Raw genomic sequence first — 24918 nt, 5'->3', positions numbered from 1 at the left:
CCGTGTTCTGTAGTACAACATCTGATCATCGGGTCCAAGTTCTAGCTCCACAAAGGATAATCCAGCATGGGAATCATGTGTTATGAGCAATCTGAAAGCTGTCAGAGTAATAGATATAGACAAATTATCATAATTTATCAGATTACTATTATGTTTTTGGTCACCAGAACAGAAGAGGACAAACACTTATTTTTCCATGAAGTTGACTTGAGATGCAATGCTTAACGTGCTCTGAGTGATGATCATGAACCTGGAGACTATAGCAAACTTGAAATCCTAGGACTATTCCAACAGCGCTTTTGAGTAAATACAGAATTCTATACAATCCTTCCAGTCATTTTTAAAGAAAAATAATCCACTTTTTTTTTTTTTTTTTTTTTTTTTTTCCCAGGATCCCAGACTACAGGTCATAAAATACTTCCACACTACATAGTACTAATTCTTACCTCTTCTAAAGAAAACTCAGACTAGGGTTTTCAGAGGTTCTTAAAGATATATAGTGTCATAAAAATGATTTTTATTGTTTGTTATATTGAGAAATAAAAACAATACTCTGCAGATTGGCTAACCATAATTGTCTGTTCAAGTATTCTCACATTCAGGACCTGTATCTCATTTAACATAGTTGAAGGATCAAAGAGACCTTCACTGTTTTCAGTATTCACTTCTTGTAAGTATACTTTCACTCACAGGTAGTCTTTCTGCTAATCTGTGTGATTAACATAATATTTATAAATTCTATCTGCTGCCTAAATATAGTGGCACATACAGGGCTCTGAAGAGCTCATTGCAGGCATATTTGTTGCTAAGGCTTGGCATGCTTATATGTTTCTCTCTTGTTGCTTTTAAAAGGCTGTAAAATTAGCTGTAAGAGGCATAAATGTTAGGGAATTGAAGAAGACTCTCATAGCAAATACAATAGCTATATCTACACTGTTGTAAAATATGCCTGTCAGGACTGCATTTGTTGTAGCAGAATTTTAGACAAACTACCCAAAGAATTATTCAGATACAGTTCAACGTTAGTAATGGAAACATTTAACTTACTGAATATTTTGTTTTGAAAAATATAATTATATTGGGTGCCCATTTTTCATTTACTGCTACAGAACACCTCGCAAACAGGGCAGTCTTGTCTCTGCTTACTTCTAGTTGATTCGTGAGTAGCTAAGATCTGCAGCTAAATATGTTGTGGTAGAGCAGAGCTTAGGAAAGTGTTGCATGGAAAAAGCATTATTCACTTTTTTTCCTTCCAAATTTCAAGTCTCTAAATGCTTACACCTCCTCAGACATCTCTTACAGTTCCTTTGGTGGCTTTGTCTTCTGAATTTCATAACAGGTGCTCTAAGTCTGGATGATATCCCTTGGAAAGCACAGCTGAGATCTTAGTGTTTTCACTGCAAACAGGATTATATATAAAGTACTGCAGGAGGATTTAGAATGGTTATAAACATCACCATAAGTTGGTTGTAACCACTTATGGAAAACTGTCATCACCTAACCCCACATTCTAAATCCTTATCTGCAAACTGGGCCCACAGAACTTCCTTCCCATTAATATTTGTGACAACATAAAATGAAAGTGCTGTATGTGAAGGGAGTGAAGGATGGTGAGCTGAGAATCTATGTTAGTATGAGTTGCAGAACTCCTGGTACTGCTGCACTGACTGAAGTCCATACTAAATTAATTAAATCTATATTGAGTCTTCAAAAGAATGCCTGTCCTTCAAGTTTTTGTTTTGTTTTGTTTTCTTTCTGTAAATTTTTTTAATAATTCATTTAGTATCAAAATAATCAGAAATGAGACTGGCTTCAAAATATTTACTCACATCTACAAAGGCCTGAATACCTAAATGGAGTTCATTCCTAACCTTTTGTGAGAATACATGTATTTTGTTTTAGGAAAAAGCATAGAGTCATAGAGTTTGATGGCCCTCCCAGGTGAAGTAGAACTCATTACAAGTACCCAAAATATGTAGAAATAATATTAAATTAAGATCTCATTATCAGCAATTAAGAATGCTGAAAAAGCTCACAGAATGTGTTGTATTTTTCCAAACCTTTCCATCTTATCTTAGAATCACAGAATCAAAGAATGGCCTGGGTTTAAAAGGACCGCAATGATCATTGAGTTTCAACCCCCCTGCTATGTGCAGGGTCGCCAACCACCAGACCAGGCTGCCCAGAGCCACATCCAGCCTAGCCTCGAATACCTCCAGGAATGGGGCATCCACAGCCTCCTTGGGAAACCTATTCCACCCTCTGTGTGGAAAAACTTCCTCCTGATATCTAACCTAAACCTCCCCGGTCTCAGTGTAAGACAATTCCCCCTTGTCCTATCACTATCCACCCTCCTGTAAACAGTCCACCCCATAAACAGTCATTCCCCCTCCTGTTTAAATGCTCCCTTCAAGTACTGGAAGGCCACAATGAGGTCTCCCCACAGCCTTCTCCTTTCTAAGCTAAACAAGCTCAGTTCCCTCAACCTCTCTTCATAGGAGAGGTGCTCCAGCCCTCTGATCATCTTAGTGGCCCTCCTCTAGAGCAATTCCAAGAGCTCCACATCTTTCCTATACTGGGGGCCCCAGGCCTGGACACAGTACTGCAGATGGGGTGTCACAAGTAGTAGAGGGGGAGTAGAGTACTCTTCACAAGAGTAGAGGGGGACAATCACCTCCCTCTCCCTGCTGGCCACCCCTTTTTAATGCAGCACAGAGCACAGTTGGCCTTCTAGGCTGCAAATGCACACTGCTGGCTCATGTCCAGCTTCTCATCCACCAGGACCCCTATGTCTTTCTCCACAAAATAAATTACTTTTTAAAATTTTTATTCCTCTTGCTAGATAATAAGAGCTAGTTCAAGAGATGAATAATCTAAAAGATCTGATGTATGTGTGCCTCAGTTTATGTTATATTCCTGTTAAAGTTCACTGCTGGTCTCTCATTTGTATGTATTCACAGTGAGAAAGTACAGAGAATTTAAAAAAAAAAAACAGTATCATTAAATTTATCAGTGGTGTTGTCTCACAAGTAATACTGTTGGATATGCTAGTCAATCTATCATTCAAATAGCACACTGAGATTCTGAAGATCTTTGTAAAGGGTGTTGAGAAAGATAAAGACAATGAGAATGTCTTTGAAAAGAAAATGAAAAATGAGGATGGTTTACCACAGGAACCAGATCAGAAAGGATATCAGTGAATGTGTGCCAAATAATGAGCAGCAAGAGGAAATCAGCCTGTGTATTTTTGCTCTGTTTAACTCATGGCGCACAAAGAAGAAATGAGAAAGTGAAAAAGTAGTGGAAAATACAGCATAGATCCAATAACTTTTCTTCCAACAGAGTTAAAGTAGTCTGTTTGGAGCATTTGGATTTTGTGTTGAGGGATATGGTTTAGTGAGAACTGTTGGTGATAGGTGAATGGTTGGACTGGATGATCTTGTAGGTCTTTCTGTGACTCTGTAGAATTGATTAAATGTTGATTAACATTTAGCTATTTTACAAAAACTCTCACCATTCACAAAAATAACAAGAATTTCCATGGTTTTCATTATATATTTTAACAAAAACTTTGGCTTATCCTCAATCTTCAGGTTTTTGAAATTTTCCTGCTAGAACTTATGTAAAATTTCTGAAGTTTCCCATGGAAAATTAAGATACCTGGGGTCCTCTTGCTCATGTGTTAATGCAATATAAAATCTATGCAATAAATGTGTTAAACTACATTTAAACAAGCAAATTTCTTGCCTACACACAAACCATCTAGTGTGAATACACAAAGTAGCCACAGATAAATTACATATTTTTTAAATTATTGTCAGAAAATAACAGGAAAGACAGATGATTACTGCTGAGCTGACTGCATTTTTCTAAGTTACATGAAGTCCAAAATAAAATTATTTAAAAGAAAACAATTTAAGAAAATTACATCACTTCTTGAATACAGCATTGTAACCATCTCCTTGGAAAAGGGTTTCCCATTGTGATGAAGCATCAGTGCAAGAGCTTGCATTGATGCACATCTCAGGACACAGAAACTACTGCTCAGATCTGCAGATTTAGCCACAAAAAAATAAATGTATCTGCACAGTGTATGTAGTCAAGATAACTTCACAAACTTCTAGTGACACCGTCATTCACAAACACTCCTTGTTCCTCTCTTCCACAGAGAAAATGTAAGACCAACATTAGTAACATAGAAGCTGACTAAATTATTCTACAGTTATTCAAGATATTTACACAGAAGCAAGTTTCCTATTTCTATTCCCAAACTCATTAACAGAGCTTAATGCCGTAGGTTGAAGGCACACTGGATAGCAAGCAATGCTCCAGAGAAGAGGATTAATGCTGCCTCTTGTGCATGAATGTCTCCTAGACAACTAGCATTTAACTAATTATCCAAAAACTATGGTTTCCTTTACTAGGGACTAGAGACAAGTTATCATATATTTCCTCTCCATGAGAAGAAGCACACTTTAGAAGGAATATCTGATTATGTGAGCACTGTGAATAACGTTTTGGTGGGCATTCATTCATAAGCAGCTAAGAAAAGAATAATGAAATTATTCTCATTTAAGCAATAATAATGAGTTTGAATCCTTGAGAAAGTTTAACTCTGTATCCAAATTTACAATATTCACAAACTTACTATTTTTTTCCATTGAATTCTTTGTATTTTTACTGTAAGACAAAGACTTATTAAATAACAATGGTAAATATAATAAATAAATAAATACATAAATGGATTAAGAAAGTACCTAATACTCAAAACTGCCATATCTACCCAAATCATTTTATTTCTTGAATAAATTACAGTTTGAACAGACATCTGAAAAGTATAATACGCATATAAAATACTACCAGAAAACGATGTGTAGCACCCTTCCTATTGCTCACTTTTACTGCTTGTGTTCTACTAAAAAGTCTTTGACTAGTCTCTGAAAAGTTCTGCTGTTTAGAGTGGAATTTGTCTACAGATCAGAAAAGTATTTACAGTCCACTTTTTAACTTGCTTGTCACTTGAAGATTTTGTGTATGTGTTTAACCAATATGTAATGTAATGTATGCATCTATAAAATAAAACAAGGTCAGTGTGTCATTTTTGGCCTTGTGTTAACATACCACAAGCTAGCTACATCAACATTACTTTGCTCTTGGCTTTGAGTATCTTTGCCTTACATCTCTTCTGGTACTGGCTAAATCTATATAGAAAGCTAAACAAAATCTGAGCTATATTTAAGTATGATTTCGAGGCTGAAATAAGGCAGGAAGCATTTCCAACAGGCATTTTTCAGAGTGCTATTTTCCAGTAAAAAGAGTTTATCTGTGCTGATGTGAGTCATGTCAACTGGTGTCATCAAAAGAAGGCTCCTGGCATGTTTTAGGTGCCCTCGATCCTCCTTGTCCTTGAAAATGCATGTGACATTTTTGGTTTTGTAGTCAGCAGGCATTAAAATGGTCATTGTCACCTGTTCTGAAATGCTTAACCATGAAAAACTTCTGGTAAAAGTGTGTTCGGGATTTTGTGAAGAATTTTTAATCTAGATCAAGGGTCATCTGTACAGTTATCATAAAATAAATAAAACCTCTCTTCTCTTTGAAGCATCGGAACTACATCCATGCCCTTATTTTTCATTTGGTTGCAGCTGGTACTGCCAGATGACCCAGTAACGCTCAGATCTTGGATTGATGATGGTTGTAGCATGCTGTATGTCTTGCAGATGTATCTGAAAGGGAATGAAGGGAACAATTGGTTACTTATTCCAGAGAATTCAGCTGCAAGTCCTTCGGTCCATTGCATCGGCTTCTGTTTTATATTTTTTTTTCTTGCTGGAACACACTTTATTTACTTAGTTAGGATGGATTTTCCTAGGAAGAGAAGTGTCCTTGATGTTTTCTGTGACAAGTGCTATATGCATTATGGTTGGATTGAGATTTTAGTTAAATTAAATTAGGCAGTGCAAGTAATAAATCATAGTAGTTATAAATCAATAAAAGCCCATGAAAGTTAGCACAAACTGCCTTGTTATTATTCCAAAAGGCTGAATTTATAAGAAAACCACAGTAGCCTAGAAAAACTAAGAATACACAGTTAAAAAAAAAAGGGCATCCTTGAAGAGATAACTGTGGGAAAGGACATGAAAGAAAAATGTGGGACAAAAACAAAATTAAAGAGATGTGCAAACCTTTCTAATGACCCAAAGAAAATCGTTCACACAGTTGGAAATCAAACTCATGTCTCCGAATCCCTAATCTTGCATTTTTGACACCAGATGTGCACATGTGACTGTGACCGAGGTGGCCTCTGAAGATACGAGGCATCCACAAGCCCAAGCATTTCAAAATACTCTTTATATCTAACATTACAGTCTTCCCTTCCAGTGGATCAGAACAGAACTATGACTGTGTGCTCTGTAATTTTGGCTGCTAGTCAAAGCTACCTGCTGAGAGTTACATTACTAGAAGGTTGCTAAAAAGGCTTGAATAGACACTGCTCTTCATCTGCACCTGTGAAGGCTTCTCACAGACTGACTTTGGCTCCCTGGAACATAGGGGAATCCCTTAACGATGTCTAAGTCAGGTTCTGACAGGGGTGATGTTTAAATGTTACACATCCTAAACACTGGTACAGAAACCCACTGTGTTTTGAGGCAGGCAGCCAGCTGCCATTGCCAAAAGCTCACAGCCCCGCATGGAAGCTTTCATCTGAGTAAAGGAGTGGTATTTATCATGAAATTGAGTCCATGTCTATACTTATAAATTAGTATTCTCAACACAGTTCTCTAGCAGTTGCATCCATACTATTTAACTCTTATACTCTTAATGAAGGCAACCATGTCCAAACTGTTCATTAGCGCAAGCATTGGTAGTTTGAATGCAAACAGCTCTTGTCAGTCAGTATTCCCTGCAAGCTTGATGCCATTCTCAATGAAACTCAAAGAATTAGATTAATTAACTGGCACACTTCTGCATAAATATTTCAAGTTCATTGATTATACTCACTAATTATTTGCATTTGACTGGAGAAAGGCATGTGGCACATCATATGAATATTTCCTTGGATGCCTGAGCATGACTAGATGGATCAACTACTGCTAAAAAAACCAAAATTCTATTATGGAGTCATCCAGTAATTCATGGAGCAAGAGATAGATCAGTCTGTTTAGCATTATTCCACTTGATCACAGCCTCAAGGCCTATTCAAAGCCAGAAGCCAGACTTGCACAAGTGTGCCAGCAGGTTAAGTTAAGTACACTTAAGTACAAGGAATTGCCTTTTCTCCCAGCAGTACCCATAAAGTACTTCTTAAAAAAAATCAGGAAAACTTCTAAAGGTCCTGACTCAAAACCATTAGGGTTTGGTTGCTGTCCAAGCATTTCAGAATTTTTTTCTTGGGTGACAGAATAGATGGCATATGAAGGTTCTGCAGAGCCACTTGAAAAGATTGATTTGGCAGTTGATTCATTTGTAAGGAAGCAGCATTGTAAACTGTGCTATAATCCATATATTTCTTCAATTTAAATTGCTTACAGGAAACAAAACAGTAAATTACTAAATTAATTAAAGGATTCTAGTTTACCTCTTATAAAGATGTCAGCTAAATAAATGAGTCCACCATGAGAGGCCTTATCTTATCAGGAACAGCTAGAGATAATGCTGGTTTCAGTCATGTACATCTGCACTATAAAATCATAGATGATAAAATTGCAATGGAACAGCACAAGGGAAAAAAAAAGAAAAAAGCAGAAAAAAACCCCCTCAATTTTATTTTTATTTAAACCATTGAAATATTTTTTTCCCCTAAAGTTTCCTTAAAGTTTCTCAGTATCTAAATTTCCAAAAAGACAAAACAGAGTTGAAGTTCTGTTAAGTCACATTGCCAACAGATAGCTCCAGGCTCTAGGAGGATGCACATACTACATTTAGCACACTGAGAGTTATTTGTCCCAGCACCAACTTCTCTCAAGGCGACTCTGAAAAATGAGAATGCTTGCAAATGACAATGGGTGCAAGTGACAAACTTACACTATCTGGGACAAATAGGATAATAAAACCTGTATCTTTATTTTATGAATGCTTATTTATAAAAGGCATAACATCAGATTAAAAAAAAAAAAGAAGAACAGAACCCAAAGTGCTGTATTTTAGACTGAAAGCAAAAACTTACTACCCACAGGTTTTCTGTACCGGGCAATGTCTCTCCTTTTGTTGCTGCTTAGATACAGAGATATAAGATAGTACATGAACTCATGAGAAGCTTACCAGAATTTTCTGTCTGGGGAAAATTTGAAACATTTCTATCATGCTGATGACAGTCACATTTCAGACAAGGCACCACACCATTTCATTTGAAAATAAAAATCACTCTGTGTATTAGGATACTGCCTCCAAATGGTAAATTATTATAAAAATCAAAGAAAGATCCCACCTACCATCCCCACATAACTTATAATCGGTGTCAGTGCATGGTCTGGGCATTGGAACTTGACTGTTCACTATATAGTTGTTAAAACTGTCCTTGACCTGATTTTCAGCCATACTAAATAATTCCTCTATCAAACAAGTCCTGAGAATAGTTCAGGAGGTAGCACAGGCAAAGGAATATTCCCAGTAGAGTATGTGAACAATGAATCCTCCCGTCTTGGAGACAGTTTAGGACTGGAAAATTAACTTGGACATTGTTACTTCACTAACATAGATGTAACTTGACAACATATCATATCATGAATATAAATTTATTTAATTTATTTTTAAGTACTCTGTCTAAAACCTGACCTTATCTTCCATTTGTACTGGCATACAGAAAAATTAGCTTCCAGATTCCCTTTGAATATGCAAGCAGCATCTGAGAATGATAGTCAAGATAGCTGATAGTTAAGATGCCAGAGCTGGAGGAAAAAAGATTGCCTGATCTCAGGGGAGCTAACTTCATCATTAAGCTAATGTCATTTAAGTATGATAAAAAACAACACTTGTAATCCTCTCACCTGCTGCAGAATTGCATTTCTGCAAGAAGAATTGAGAAATAGCACATCTGTTAATGTGTGCTAAATAATTTCCTTTATCCACTGACTGACTGTCACATATTTGTACAGAACTGGTTTCCCAGACAAGCTAGTGAGAATTTTCTGATTTGCATTATTCATCACACTGGTCTGTAGATGGGAACTCCCATCTCTTTTGAGAAGTAATGAATTACAAAACTAAGATTCTTCATCCTACGCACAAAATTCTTTTTTTTTTTTCTTTTGTTTTGTTTTTCCTGAGCAGAGGAGGAACAGAATCTTGCTTTTAGTTTCTTCTATTTTCCTTTCATTGCATTTACACAGCACTCTTCTTCTTATGCCCAACTGCATGACTGCTTTGCTTCTTGTCTTTTTCTTTTCACATGCATGCACTCTTCTGAACAGGCTGCATGTCTCCTCATTTGCAACCAAAGGTAAATCCCTCACAAATTACAGCTCATCTCCACCCTGGCTGTTATTTAGGAAATCACTTCTTAATTTATGTAGCTTAACATCAATATATGAAAGTTTTATTTGTCACTGTCAAGTGGTGCAGTTGACTCAATAGAAGGGAGGGACACCATCCAGGGGGACCTGGACAAGCTTGAAAAGTGGGCACGTGAGAATCTAATGAGGTTTAACAAGGCTAAGCGCAAGGTGTTGCACTTAAATCAGGGCAATTCCAGGTATGAGTACAGTCTGGGAGAAGAACAAATTCAGAGCAGCCTTGTGGAGAAGGGCTTGTGGATCCTGATGAATGAAAAGCTGGACTTGATCTAGCAGTGTTCTCTAGCAGCCTGGAAGGCCAACAGTGTCCTGGACGGCATCAGAGAGGGATGGCCTATGAAGATGGGTTGAGGGAACTAAGTTTGTTTATCTTGAAAAAGAGAAGGCTCCAGGGAGATCTCATTGCCACCTTCCAATACTTAAAAGGAGCTTAAAAGGAGGAGGGGAGGCAACTTTTTTCACTGTCTGATAATTATAGGACAAGGGGGAATGACTTTAAAGGAATAGAGAGGATATTTAGGTTAGAAGTTAGGAAGAAATCTTTTACTCAAAGGGTAATGAGGTGTTGGAACAGGTTACCCAGAGAAACTGTGGATGCCCCATTTCTGGAGGCATTCAGTGTCTGATTGGGTGGATCCTGTGAAGCCTGATCTTGTGACTGCCAATCCTATATATGGCAGGAGGGTTGGAAATAGATGATGTTTAAGGTCCCATCCAATCCAAGCCATTCCATGATTCTGTGATTCTGTTATAGTATTTCACAGAATTTAATATTTAAGATAGAAGAAGGCTGAAGTAGATGTTATTCTGTTTAAACTGACAGGATAATCACCTTTTTAGAGTCAGAAGAGAGGGAGAAGGCAAAGAGGTCTCCAGAGAACCAAAAGCAGAAAGATTTGTCTAGAAGCCCTCTTACAACAGAAGAAACTTCAAGGTTCTGTGCTTAGACTGTGTCTTTGTTAATTGCTTAAAGATCAGTCAAAAGTTTTTATCCCAGCGTGAATCTTGAGTTGGTGCCCAACAAACATAAATCTTTGCTGTTCTCTTGGTATATTTAGCTTTGTAAACTAATCACAAGATCCAAAGCTAGACTAAACACATATAACTCTGATCCTTCTCAAAAAGTAAGGGTAGAACTTCATAGTGTTGTCAAGCTGATTCTTTGTTCAGGGAACTTTGTTAAGATACTTTGTTAAGATAATTTCCTATTACAGTATCAAAGAGAACGTACCTCAGCATTCACTTCAGAAATTTATGCTTTCCATGATGTGCATAGAAGATGTACAGTCATCATTTTAATCCACAGATTTCATTGTGATATTTTCTTTTTTTGTTGTGTTAATTATTTACAACAATGTTTAAAGAATTGACCATTTATATAACCTTATTTTTGCATCTTGTAAGATTTGAATCATTAAGTCAGAGCCACAGCCTTCACTTTTGAATGTGCAAGGGCTGCTCTGAAAGTAATACCTTCTATTTTATTGTGTTGGCCCATAGAGTCAGAGGCAGATGGTGGTGGTATGGCTGTAGCGAACATTCCCACAAATTCATTCACCATTGCTTTTATTGCTGCACGACAGATAGCAGCAGAGAGGCAGTCTGACAGAATGGTGTCTGATATGGAAGTGCTTATGAAGAAAAGGTGAGGAATTGAATTCCTCCACATGGAAAAGGTTGCACTTACTGATACTCATGGACACTTGCCAAACGTTTTTGAAGACCAAACAATGGCTGTGAAAGCAGCCAGGCTACGAGTGGTGTGCTTAGGGATGCAGAGAGTGACATGAAAGACAAACTACGTTCTGATGTTCATGAAAAAGTGTCACACCATAAAATGAAGAGCACCTCACTCATCTCATCTGTGCAAGTGAGTTAATGATAGTGACTATGTTGAAAAATATTTTGTGTTTTGTGGCTGGGAATTTGCTCTGTCAAAGAGTGTTATTTTGTTCTTTGTGTGTGTTGTAATTTCCATGGAAATAAATAGGAGACATGGTTTTATAGCAACCTATGTAGCATTAGGCATACTTGTTAACTGTAAGCACATTCTAATTTTTACATGTGAATGAGATCTACTACAGACAATTGTAGTTGGCGTATAAGACAAAATATGATACATGGTAAATGCATTACTTAGTATTAATAAACTGATTCAAAATACTGTGATTATTAAGAGTTTATTAGATCTTTAAAATGTTAAATAACGTATGTGGCATATTCCTAGCTGGTAGCTAGTCCTTTAGTAAGGAGGCTAAAAGTTATTTTGTCAGACAGAAAGATGTTGCCTATTCCAATTTCTTGATTGTTTTGCATCTATTTCTAACATCAAGATAAGAATTTGGAGCCTGTTTTTCTCAATATTTTTCTTAGGTTTTATTTAGGAAATATTACTGACAATGAATTATTTTGTTAGAAAAAAAAATATTACAGTTGAGCTAAAATAGGTGCAGATATACTCTGAACAAGAATGGAAGTAGATACCTCTCATGTCTGAGAGGTTTTCATTATTTTTGTCTGCTGCAGTCAACTTGTTCTACTCCTGAATCGTGAGATCATCATAACCGTAAAGATTGGTGAAGAAAATGGTCTGTAATTTGGATGCTTTGCACAAATTTAAACACATCCACAACTGATAATGCATTTGAAAAGGCCTATGATCTGCTGAATTCTCGAAGGTAGAAAACTCTTCCTTAATAAAAAGCAGGGAAGTACAAGTACAATGGTAGCAAAATGAACAATTGAGGAAAATAAAATAGAGGCTTCCAATATGCCTGCAAATCTTTGGTTATTCATTAGCATAGCAGGATTCCTTCTTGATTTATCAGTAGAGGCAATGCATTGTGCTTAGCCGTTTTTCATAACAAACATTCATATCAAGAAACAACTGCTGTTAAGATGAAGTACAGGGGGGAAAATTTTGCCAACTGCAGTGTTTGTTTCTGAGTGTACTTCTCAAAAGTGTGTCATGAACACAACGTGTTAAAAGGGACACAGGTAGCTGGCAGGGACTTATATTAAAAACAAGCAAACAGATAAACAAAAACAACATAAGTAATATATGGATATATATATACATTTGCCCCTATGATAAATAAAGGGAGTCTTAGCTTCTAATATCTTATAGAGGCTGAGGAAAACTTGACAATATATGGATTCTTTCACTTTTTATCTTGTATCTTCTTAACAGAATGAATTGCTGGAGTTAGCAATATAAAAATAAGAAAGAGAGACTTAGCAAACAAACAGTTTATACATTCAGCTCTGATCTCCGCTATATGAAAATAGAATGACTTTTTTTTTTTTTTTTTGGCTGAAGACATGGGAAAGAAGCTCTCTTTAGTACTGAGTATACTTGCCTTTATTTTAAATAAGTCTTTCCATTTTAGAAAGCAAAGGAATGGAAGACCAACATGCCTAGCATATGCAGGAAACAAAAACGGAGATTTGGCTAGCAGATTTCATAGAATAACTATGAACTTTACTTAAACTATACTATTTTGTAGCAGGTTTTTCCTCTTCAATAGCATGAGATCATGGCTAGGGAGGAAGAGCACTTACATCTCCATTGAACCTTGACTATTCAGTGCTGACACAATAGAAGACACAAATCAGTACAGTTTAGCACATCCTTAAGCTATCATTATTGCTAGAGATGCTTTGAATTATGCTGTGGAAAACCTAAAAAGGTCAGCTATCATTAGATAAAAAGAAGTTGATACAGCAACTGCTTCAAAGTCCCTTTCAGATGCCTAAACTTTGGCAAACTAGTCTGGAATGAATAATCTGAGGGATCATAGAAGTTCTTGGTGAAATCAAATTTTGAACAAAGAGAGAGAAATGTATTCAACCTCTGAAATTCCCTGTTATTTTGCTTACTTAAATATTTTTCCTACTTCTAAGATTTTTGCTACAAATCTCGAACAGTTCATAGTGAGCATTTATTTGATGCTTGCTATTTTAAAACTAAATTCTATGTGTAATACTATGCATGGCATATGACATCCTTGAACGACATTTTGTATTCTTGCTGGGTAACTTCAGCATAGAAAGCATAAATTTATACTCAGAAAACCAAATCGGAAATCTCATTCTCTAAAACTCACAAGTCACTGGGCATGTTCCTTGTAATTGTTCCTTGTCCTCTTCAATATCTTTATTGATGACCTGGATGAGGGCATCGAGTGCACCCTCAGTAAATTCGCAGATGACACCAAATTGGCTGGAAGTGTGGATCTGCCTGGGGGTAGCGAGGCCCTACAGAGGGATCTGGACAGGCTGGAGAGCTGGGCTGTAGCCAATGGGATGAGTTTCAACAAGGCCAAATGCCGGGTCCTGCACTTTGGCTACAACAACCCCAGGCGATGCTACAGGCTTGGGGCGGTGTGGCTGGAGGACTGCGTAGAGGAAATGGACCTGGGGGTATTGATTGATGCTCGGCTGAACATGAGCCGACAGTGTGCCCAGGTGGCCAAGAAGGCCAATGGCATCCTGGCTTGCATCAGAAACAGTGTTGCAAGCAGGAGCAGAGAGGTGATTGTTCCCCTATATTCAGCACTAGTGAGGCCGCACCTCGAGTACTGTGTCCAGTTTTGGGCCCCTCACTGCAAGAAAGATATTGAGGCCCTGGAACGTGTTCAAAGAAGGGCAACGAAGCTGGTGAGGGGTCTGGAACACAGGCCATATGAGGAGAGGCTGAAGGAGCTGGGAATGTTCAGCCTGGAGAAGAGGAGGCTCAGGGGAGACCTCATTGCTCTCTATAACTTCCTGAAGGGAGGTTGTAGTGAGCTGGGGGTCGGCCTCTTCTCTCGTGTCATTAGGGATAGGACCAGGGGGAATGGTTTCAAGCTACGGCAGGGGAGATTCAGGCTGGACATGAGGAAGTATTACTTTTCAGAAAGGGTGGTCAGGCACTGGAATGGACTGCCCAGGGAGGTGGTGGAATCACCGACCCTGGGGGTGTTCAAGGAAAGACTGGATGTTGTGTTGAGGGACATGGTTTAGTAGGAGCTATTGGGAATAGGTGAACGGTTGGACTGGGTGATCTTTTAGGTCTTTTCCAACCTTAGTGATTCTATGATTCTATGATTCTATGAAGGGCTTGGAAAATCATCCCTATGAGGAGAGGCTGAGGGAGCTGAGGCTGTTTAGTCTGGGGAAGAGGCAGCTGAGAGAAGACCTTATTGCTCTCTTCCAGTACCTGAAAGGTGCCTACAGTGAGAGTGGGGTAGGTCTCTTCTCACCTCAAGGCCTCAAGTTGCGCCAAGGTAAGTTTAGATTGGACATTAGGAAACACTTCTTTACAGAAAGGATGGTTAAACATTGGAATAGACTCCCCAGGGAGGTGGGAGTCACCGTCCCTGGATGTGTTTAAGAGCCGTTTGGATGTGGTGCTTGGAGATATGATTTAGCGGAGGGTTGTTAGAGTTAGGGTACTATGGTGAGGCTGCGGTTGGACTTGATGATCCTTGAGGTCCCTTCCAACCTGAGTAATTCTATGATTCTATGTTTCTATGATTTCTGTTTCAGTAGTCTTATTCCCAGTAACAATCAAATATATTAAAACATCAGTTTCACTGAAAATCAAGAAAAAATGTTTCTTTGTTTCAGCGCAGTGTCTAGATTATCTTTCTTCACTATAGGACCAGTTCTACTTTCCTTTTATTTGTTTGTCTATTGGTTTTGTTTTGTTTTTAATGCCACTTGAATGAACAGAGATTCATTGATTTTGCAAGGTGCTACTCAGCTTTCTTCATTAACTTGTATTTTCTTATTAACCCTCTTAGGCTTTTATTTGTTTCTAATATTCTGTGGAGTAGTTTTTATTTATGGAGACAGAGAATTTTGATGTCTTTTCCTATTAATGTAAGCTACAAGCATCTGTCATGGTTCTATGTTTTTGTTTCTTGTTTCTTGTTTTTGGGTTTCAGTATTCCACATCAAAACATCATGTAGTGTACATGGCATTAAAGTGTCACTGCCCCAATTCCAAGTACCTATCCCTGTACATTACAGAAGTCACGGGATCTGGCCCTTCCGGGTGGGGGGGGCGCTCTCTTGCTGCCTTGCAGTGGGTGCTGGAGGGTGCTTTCCTAGCCGTTCCAAGCTTTCCAGGTTTGAATCGGTCCCGGGAACTCTCTCTCTCTCTTATCTTGTCTGATTTATTAATCTCAATTTCAATTAAATTGTACATATTGTGTTATTTTGTATTCCGATATTATAGTAAAATAAGTTTTCCTCCATAGATTGTTGCCGCTGTTCTTTTCCTCCCTTCCTTCCTTCCCATTTTTGTGGGACTGGGGTGGGGGGGGAGGGCAGAGGCCTGTCGCCCCTGTCACGGACATAGATTGATCTGGTCAACTCCGTGACAGATTTTTGGCGCCCAACGTGGGGCACGACTGCTTTTTAGCTTTTAGAACGAATCTCTTTTTCTCTCTGCTCTTAGAGAGCTTTGTTAGGGAGCATTATCAGTAGTTCAGGTTTCTGTGCTGGAAAACCTGACCTTGAAAGATTAGGCGTACTGCCAGTGTTCTGGGATATTTGTAAACTTTGAGCACTACTTAGTCTGAGTAGTGCCTTTTTTCCTTTTTTTTCCCCTCCTCTTGGTAGCTTCAATTCATTAACCCTTTTTTAGCAAGCACCAGCAATGAACCCACTCGTTATCGTGGGGGTGCTGGGTAAAGGATTAAAAGCAATGATGTTAGTCACAACCTACTGGCCAATAATCCAGCTCACACTTATGTGTTGTGGAATTGCATTCATATATAACTACCTGAGGACACTGATGGAGACACCTATGTTTTACCTAGTTGCAATGTGGTATGATTTGAATTTTGACATTTACATCCCAGAAGGAATGGCTAATTTCACAAACAACTACATCCCAGAAGGAATGGCTAATTTCACAAACAACTACATCCCAAATGGAATAGCTAATTTTACAAACAACACGATGTTCAGACCAGTCTCCGGGTTTTCTTCTCGGTTTGTCAAACGTTTTTTGAATCCTGAATTAATAGTCATGTTGTTGTTGTTGTTTGTGTCATCAATTTTCCTGAATGTATTCCTATGCATTCGTATTAAAGGAAAGGAGTCTCTTCCAAAACCAGAGAATGATGATTGGCAGGGAATATGGAGAGGTTTAGGAAAGGTTTTAGAAGCATGGGGACCCGCAGTGTCATGGGATTTTACCCTTGAACGCCTGTGGGATCCTGAGAAACTAAGCCAGTATTTGAGTCAGGGACTATGCGGCTTACATAAATCTAAGGAGGTACAACTTATTTGGGGTTTGGCTTGTGCTTACCGTGCCCTATATAATACCATTCTGAAGAGAGAGAGTTTCCGAGCTGAGGTTCAAGCCAAAGGGGAAAATCCCCAAGTCAAATCTAATCAATCACAGGAGACACCAGTAACAATACCAGAGGATCTATTAATCGTGATGGTCCTAACCAATCCAGTTCTCTACATACCGTAGAGGGAGATAAAGTCCCTGTTGTACATGTAAAGAACATGTTAGGAAAGGCAGTTTGGGTTCTTCCAGCTTCTGGAAAGGGCAAGCCTCTCCGTGGTACAGTTTTTGCCCAGGGACCAGGATCCACTTGTGGGTAATGCAGAAGAATGGGGATGTCCAATGTGTACCACAAGGAAACTTGATGCCAGGGGAGTGCAGTTACTAACTCTATGTATATGTATATAGCCGTGTGTGTGTAATGCATTGTAATCATTTTTTGTTTGTTTGTATATATGTATATATATATATTTAGCATGATGTAACGATGTAGAATAAGGGGTGGAATGTCATGGTTCTATGTTTTTGTTTTTTGTTTCTTGTTTTTGGGTTTCAGTATTCCACATCAAAACATCATGTAGTGTACATGGCATTAAAGTGTCACTGCCCCAATTCCAAGTACCTATCCCTGTACATTACAGCAGTCACAGGATCTGGCCCTTCCGGGTGGGGGGGGCGCTCTCTTGCTGCCTGGCAGTGGGTGCTGGAGGGTGCTTTCCTAGCCGTTCCAAGCTTTCCAGGTTTGAATCGGTCCCGGGAACTCTCTCTCTCTCTTATCTTGTCTGATTTATTAATCTCAATTTCAATTAAATTGTACATATTGTGTTATTTTGTATTCCGATATTATAGTAAAATAAGTTTTCCTCCATAGATTGTTGCCGCTGTTCTTTTCCTCCCTTCCTTCCTTCCCATTTTTGTGGGACTGGGGTGGGGGGGGAGGGCAGAGGCCTGTCGCCCCTGTCACGGACATAGATTGATCTGGTCAACTCCGTGACAGCATCACAAGGTTTTATATTCTGCTGAACAAAAATTCGACATGCCATTTTATGGCTAAGTCTTTGTGCAGCCTGACCTCAGCTGGCTTCAGTGAGTCTTATATCAAAAACAATACAATCTTCTTTTTCCTAATCATGTCACTTTACAGATCTAATCTAGAACAAAGTAAATTACCAGCTTAAAAGGCACAAGGAATGATGTCTCCAACTTCTATGCAAAGGTGAAGAGGTAAGGGACAGGAATCTGTGACTGATGGTAGGCAAAGACTGGATTGATCTTAATGCACATCCTCAATTTTAAAAAAGTATTACATGGATATAAACTTTTAGCTACAATTACTTTCTTGCAAAAAAAAAAAAAAAAAAAAAAAAAAAACCCACCAAGCAAATTAAATCAAAACAAAATCAACATAGTTTTAACTATCTTTTTTTTCAAGTGAATAAGCTTTTGATCACTCAGTTTAACATCAGTGTTTAGTCTTCACTGAAGCTCTCATTGCTTTCTAGTTTGAAATAGTATCTTTTCTCATGTACCTAATCGCATAATCAATAACTGATGTTCTCCTTAGGGTCCAGATTAGAAAATCTGGACAGAAATATCTCTTTAACAAAATTTTAATGTATTTTTTTCACATGAATCAATCATATAATGGACTACAAGCATTTATCTGTAAAATATGTTCTTCTTCCCCAAATAGATCCAGATGCAGATTGTACATTTTATTATCTATATTGCTTTAAAGTTTATCACATTGTTAATGCACAGTTTAACATCATCTTGGCTTTTATTTCCATTTTTCCAAATGGTACATAAGAATACATTTCATAAATATATGCATATAGTAACTCCAGAATGAATTGTCTTAGTATTTGATTGTATCAAAGAAATTTTAGCACGTACTTACAATCATTGGCAGCTTTCTTGTTCCTTCAGCAATTTTCTATAATACCTTGCAAATTAAAAAGGAAGTTTCCAGGACATCAGTATTTTAGCTTCCTTAATGTCATTTTTTGACCCATCTTTGATAAGATAAAATGTAATAACTGTAACTGTAACTGTGTGAGGTAATGAAGCAAAGCTAGACATTCAGGTTTTGAAGACTAATTTAAATTCAGTGACTGAGTGTGACTTTTCACACTATATAAACTTGTTATGATTCAGGTATCACATTGATTAATACTGTTTTATTTCTACAGAGTCACTTCAGTAATTTAAATAGTTTTTACACTAATTTCTTGTTTGAAAAATATAAGGATGACATCTAGGTGAATGTTGTTAGATGTTGATGTACAGTAAGTTCATATATGTGCAGATCCCCGAGGCACATATCCAGCACTGTCCTTCCATAATCCTGGAGTGGTATCCCCAAGACATTTTCACAGATATACATTTCCAGTATACTGCATGAGAGCTACTGAAAATAGTAGTAATGTTGTAAGTGCATTGGTGTTCTGATTCCTGCACACCTCCTAGCTAACCACAGGGCTACAGAATCAGGTTCCTTCTTTTGGTACTCATTCTAATGTCAAATTCTGCATGTTAACCCAATTTCAGTAGAGTGTAGGCAGGAAACCATTTAGGAACTCCTTAGGAGATCAATTATGTTGATTTAAATTTCCTTGGGACACCCAGAAACTGAAAGTAAGCTTTTCACTTTAGAGGTATTTCATTAAATAAGCTTCATTAAAACTTTGCTATCTGCCTCTGCTCTTCTGCTACCTTACAGAAAAGTGAGCACTGCTTTGTAGGAAATCATCTTCAGATAGATAATTAGTGTTCTGATTCTCACTTATCTCTTTCCATTACCTTTATTGGAAATAGAGATCAAAAACTTAACTTTAGAAGCTCTGAATCATCCTGCTGGGGAATCTGGAAAAGATATTCTGAATGTAGGCCTGAGATCTTTATATGTGATGTGTTGTTCTAAGGACTGCAACACGTGAAATGTATTTTGCATATTTTAAATGAATTTAAAAGTATAAATAATAAAACCTCTAATGAGAAGCACTGGAAAAAATGGACAGCTTTGTATCAGACAAAAAAAAAGGCTGTCTTTCAAAGACATTTATTGATTCAGTTGAGCATCCCAGATTTTTCTAGATAATAATTCTTTGGTAATATTAAGAATGCAGACTTTTACATTCATTTTACAAAAATCTGTAAAAAAAGACCTTTCATACTATCATTTATGACCAATAGATACATTACAAATGGCATATTTTTCTCCCACATATGGGGAACTTGCTTCTTGTTTGTATATTTCACATAACCTGAACAATATCTGCACCTGCCATCTTGCTTTCAAGCCCCACTTTCAGACTTCAGCAGCACAGAAAATTACTCATCCCACAGTCTGTTTTATAGCTCATCAAGCCTTCATTGCCACTATTGTCAGCTGTCATTTGAGCTGGGTAAGTACTTCAGATTTATGTCTGTTAAAAGAACAACAAAATCCAACAAACTTTTCCAATTGTAAGTGCCCTAAAACAAATATTATGGAACATCTGCCATAACTATGTGAGATACAATTTTAACCAAGTCATATTTTCCACCAAAGTTCAACCTTGTTGAATATTATGTGATTGGACTTGCTTCACTGATCCAGCCTATCAGGATCCCTCTGTAAAGCCTTCCTACCTTCAAGCAGATCAACAGTCCTGCCTAATTGGTACTGTCTGCAAAATTAATGAGGATGCATTCGACTCCCTCATGTAGATCATTGATAAAAATATTAAACAGAATGAGCCCCAGTACTGAGCCCTGGTGAATGTCACTGGTGACTGATTGCCAAATGGATGTTCTCTGTATTCAACCTTTTATCAATTAAATCCTGAATGATAAGCCATTCCATCTGATAATGAAACCTCCCTCTTGCATACTGCTATTCTAAATACACCAGCAACCGACATCGAATTTGGGATCACAGTCCATTCTTGGGGACATTGTTTAATCTTGATGAACAATGATCAATTTCCTCCTCTTCCACTTATTTAATACAAAATATGAGTAAAGGACAAAGAAGATCAGTGCAATGTGGTATTTTCATTGACTTTTGTCTAGCTGACCATGAGACGAGCATTTCCATTGCATGAATTTCCTGTCAAAAATCCAGTATCACATACCTGACATAACTGTAGAAACAGTACCTGAGTTTTTGCTTTGTACCTTTTTCTTTCCTTCATCTTGAAACAAAGTAATCTTTTTAGGAATAGTTTTAGATCTGATACTTCAACAAAAACACCCTTGCAGTTCTATTTTCTAGGGACTGAACTTATTCAAGACTTGTCTAGAACAGTAAAAATTCATATTACTCCATGACTGGCTAATCATTTTGTTTCTTGACAGAGAAGCAGACAGTTTGACAAAGTACTGTGAAAATACTCTGAGGTAAATTTGCACTGTGGAAGAGTAAGCATGTATGTCCATAAAAGAATGAAAGAATAAACATTTCTTTGTGACAAATACTCTACAATGCCTAACATCCTCTATTACAGACAGAGTGTACATGGATGCTGTATTTAGGAAGCTTACAGACCGTCTCTCCTATCTTCCTTGGTATTAGCTCAGCACTGGTATAGGGAAGTATGAATAAACCACATCATAGCTCTATTGGTCACACATCACTGATCTATTAATACACCTCAATATTCTTAGGCTACAGTAGAACATCTCCAACTTTTACAAATAGTTCTCATTAAATACCTCCTGCCAAAACTGTTTTCTACCATATTTGTTAAGCACTACAGCTATATTTCCAAATTAGATGAGAATTCTGTGTTCACAAGCAGTAAAAAGTGTCTCTCTTGTGTTGTATACTCCAGCACCTAAACTACTTGGCTAGATGTGTCCAGGGAGTTTGAATGATGCTGCCTGCATCCCTATAAAGAATACACTGGGAAGACTGCAGTTTTGCAAAACTTCTAGATAGGTTTTGTGGTGCTCTTGCATAGGTTGTTACAGTAGGAATACTTAAGTCCTACTGAAGTTTCATATGGACCTTAAAATTTGTGAAAGATCTACTTCTCACAACTGTAAGACATCAGTGGCTGATCTTGTCCCATATTTACAAGAGTCATCCAAGACATTTTGACTTTGTTTGTATTTTGTCTGAGTAAGGTCTACACTAAACTAGCAGAATGTACCTCCTCACATTTTCTGTTGTGCTGTGCTATCATTTTTTTCAGTTCTTATCCTTGAGCAAGAGATGTAATAAGGAAGAAGTAGTGGAATGAACATAATTTAGTTCTGTGACAGTAGAAACACTTTTGCAGTCTGTCCTGGTCATAAGGAAAATAGAGGAGATGTTATTATTGGTGATACTTTTAAACTTCACAGGGAGAGAGTTTGTTTTTGTAGATTAATTAATTCAGAGACAAAACTGCAGATCTCAGTTTAGTGAATGTGGAGTTGCATAGATACAACTGATATCATAATTTTGCATGATAGAAAACAACAATCACATTCTTATGCTGAAAAAACTTAGTAGTGAATATAAGTAAGTAAATAAGTGTAGTACTTTTCTAATGTACCATGCTAGATTTACTCCAACAATATATATATATGAAAAAGGAAAAAATCAAAATGAAAAACGAAAAATCTCACGAAAATTTAAAAATGTTTACATTTTTTCAAGTCTAACTATTCCAAAAGTCAGAAAAGTTGATCTGTAGAGACTTGAGGTATTTTTAGCCAAAGAAACCATGATAGAATGAATTTCTAAGGGCTGAAGGTCCACCTACTACTTGCAGGTAGATTTTGCAGCATCAGCAAGAATTCTGATAATTAATGGTGGCTTAAAGGAGGATGTAGCACTTAGAAATAGCCACTGCTAAATTTTACAAGTACACTTCCAGCCCACATCTGGCTTCTATTTTCTCTTTCCTGTACTTGAACGGAAGAAATGCATTCCATTACAGGTAGCAAACTTTGTCAGGTGTTGGTTAAATTTGACTTTTTATATGGTATTTTTGGAAAAATGTGTATCCAGCATAATTCTAAAAATCTCTATGCATTAAGTTGCAGCCTTTGTGAGATTGGACAATGTATCTCTAGCGGTAAAACAGATTTAAATGTCAAATGCTTGGAGACAGAATAACCTATAGTGCAGCACATGCAGGTGACACAGAACAAAGATTTTTTTGCATATTTGTACATGCAGACATATGCATATTTGTACTTGCATGTATACATGGTGAGGAGGAGATTTCCTGGATGGAAATTTATAATTAGTATTCAGTAATTTATAATTTAGAAATTTATAATTAGTATACAATATTTATTATCTTACTTATTAGCATATTAACTCACTAGTCAATATGTACAATTATACAATTGTATACAATGTACTATACATACATTTTACCATACGAAGTATAAAAATAAAAATAAAGGCATAAAAATGTAATAAAATATATTACTATATACAATTTTTGTACACAGGCATCATATTTAGAGCTTATTTATTATTCAAGTGAATCCTCCAGTACTACTGTGTTCAATGAGAAAACAAATGCAGAGACTCCACCTAAGATCATTCTGGATCTATCTGCAATAACAAGTAGGGAGTTCACTGAGAACCAATTCATCTAACAGAGCAGTTGGTATTGAGGATCTGACATTCACTCTGTAAGTGCTTCAAAAGGCTCTCCCTTGGAGTAGGTCAGCTTGGCCCCTGTTATGGTGTACTCACTAGTGCCCAAGGTGTATCTTAAGAATGCCTTCCAGTTCAGTCCCACCCAAAATGAAATGAGTTTGCGTGTATATTATGTGAATCAAGTATATCCCTGAAATAAACTAAAATACCAATGTTAAATACCCTCTTTCACACAAAGCTCAGACTCTGTTTTTCTGATGAGATGTCTATATCAATTCAGAAAAAAAGCTAATTCTTAAGAGCATTCTTGAAAGTACAAGTGGTGTTGACAATGCCTGCTATTACATTAGAGGGCACGGATATCACTTCTTAGATGACCCGAGGCAGTCATCATGTTCCTCTGCTCATCTGCTCTCTAGTACACTCCACTCTGTTATTTTGCTACGGTGGTCCAGCTCTACTTTTGGGAGGGAAAATCCTTTTCTGGAATGATATCCTGCTAAGTAGAAGTTCAAAGTTAAAAACCTTTGTGCTGAAAAGGGCAACATGTCTCTATTCCTTGGTTAATTAAAAAAACCTCCTCTTTTCCAATTTAACAAAAAATGAAATTTCTTATTCAAGGGGCCTGCTGCATGGATTTCCTTTCTGGATGTAAGTTGTCAAGCACTGTTTTTCTCGATGGATCTTCATGGATACCATGTTTCTAAGACTGAAAAGACTTCTAGTGTGCTCCCATCAAAAACCGATATACGCTGAAAATTCCATAGCTAAAGTAAGAGCCAATAAATTCAGGCACTCTACGGTTTGGGTACTCTAAGAAACAATTAGGACTTAAAATTTGATTGTAGATACGTTTAAAAGTTGCTTTTAGAAAAAAAGTTTAGTTTAAATTGGTATCACTTGTGAGAATGAACAGCTACTACGAAAAACAAAGCACTTATTAGTAACAAGCAACTTTCTTTGCTTAGTACCAGAACTTTCATTGCCAAATACATCAGGATAATAATGTTGATTTTTTTCACAGAGATTTCTTAATATAAAATAGATGTAGTCAAGTGTATCTTCTGTATATCTACCAACTTTGCCACCTGCTTTGCGGTGCATTATTAGTCCTTTCGTATCCAGGCCCGCAAACCTCTGCACCAGCAAATGTGGGATGACATACAAATGGAGAATACAGAGGAAAACAGTGAGATCATGTTTTTGTAAAGTTGGTAAGCATTGGCCTGGTAGTGGGCATTATCCTCATAGGGCTAGTTTTCTCCAGCAAGAAAGAAAATTTACTCTAGGGAAGTTAAGAACAAGACTGAATAGCCACGTGGCAATCCTTCTTCATTTGCCAAGGAAAGAACATCCCAAGAAAGATTAACCCCACTTCAGTGAAGTGAGCCTTTTTTTCTAATTACCTTAATTACCTCCTTTTGAACATAAATGCTTCAAGCCAGGGGGCTTCCTTTCATGTACATAAGTACCTAAAATACTTGGCAGTAGTAAATTAAATACATGCTTTTGTAATTAACATCATACCT

The sequence above is a fragment of the Lagopus muta genome, chromosome 2, assembly GCF_023343835.1.
Source record: "Lagopus muta isolate bLagMut1 chromosome 2, bLagMut1 primary, whole genome shotgun sequence".
NCBI classification, from domain to species: Eukaryota; Metazoa; Chordata; class Aves; order Galliformes; family Phasianidae; genus Lagopus; species Lagopus muta.
The sequence above is the reverse complement of the archived record's forward strand: the minus strand, read 5'-3'. Positions refer to the sequence as shown.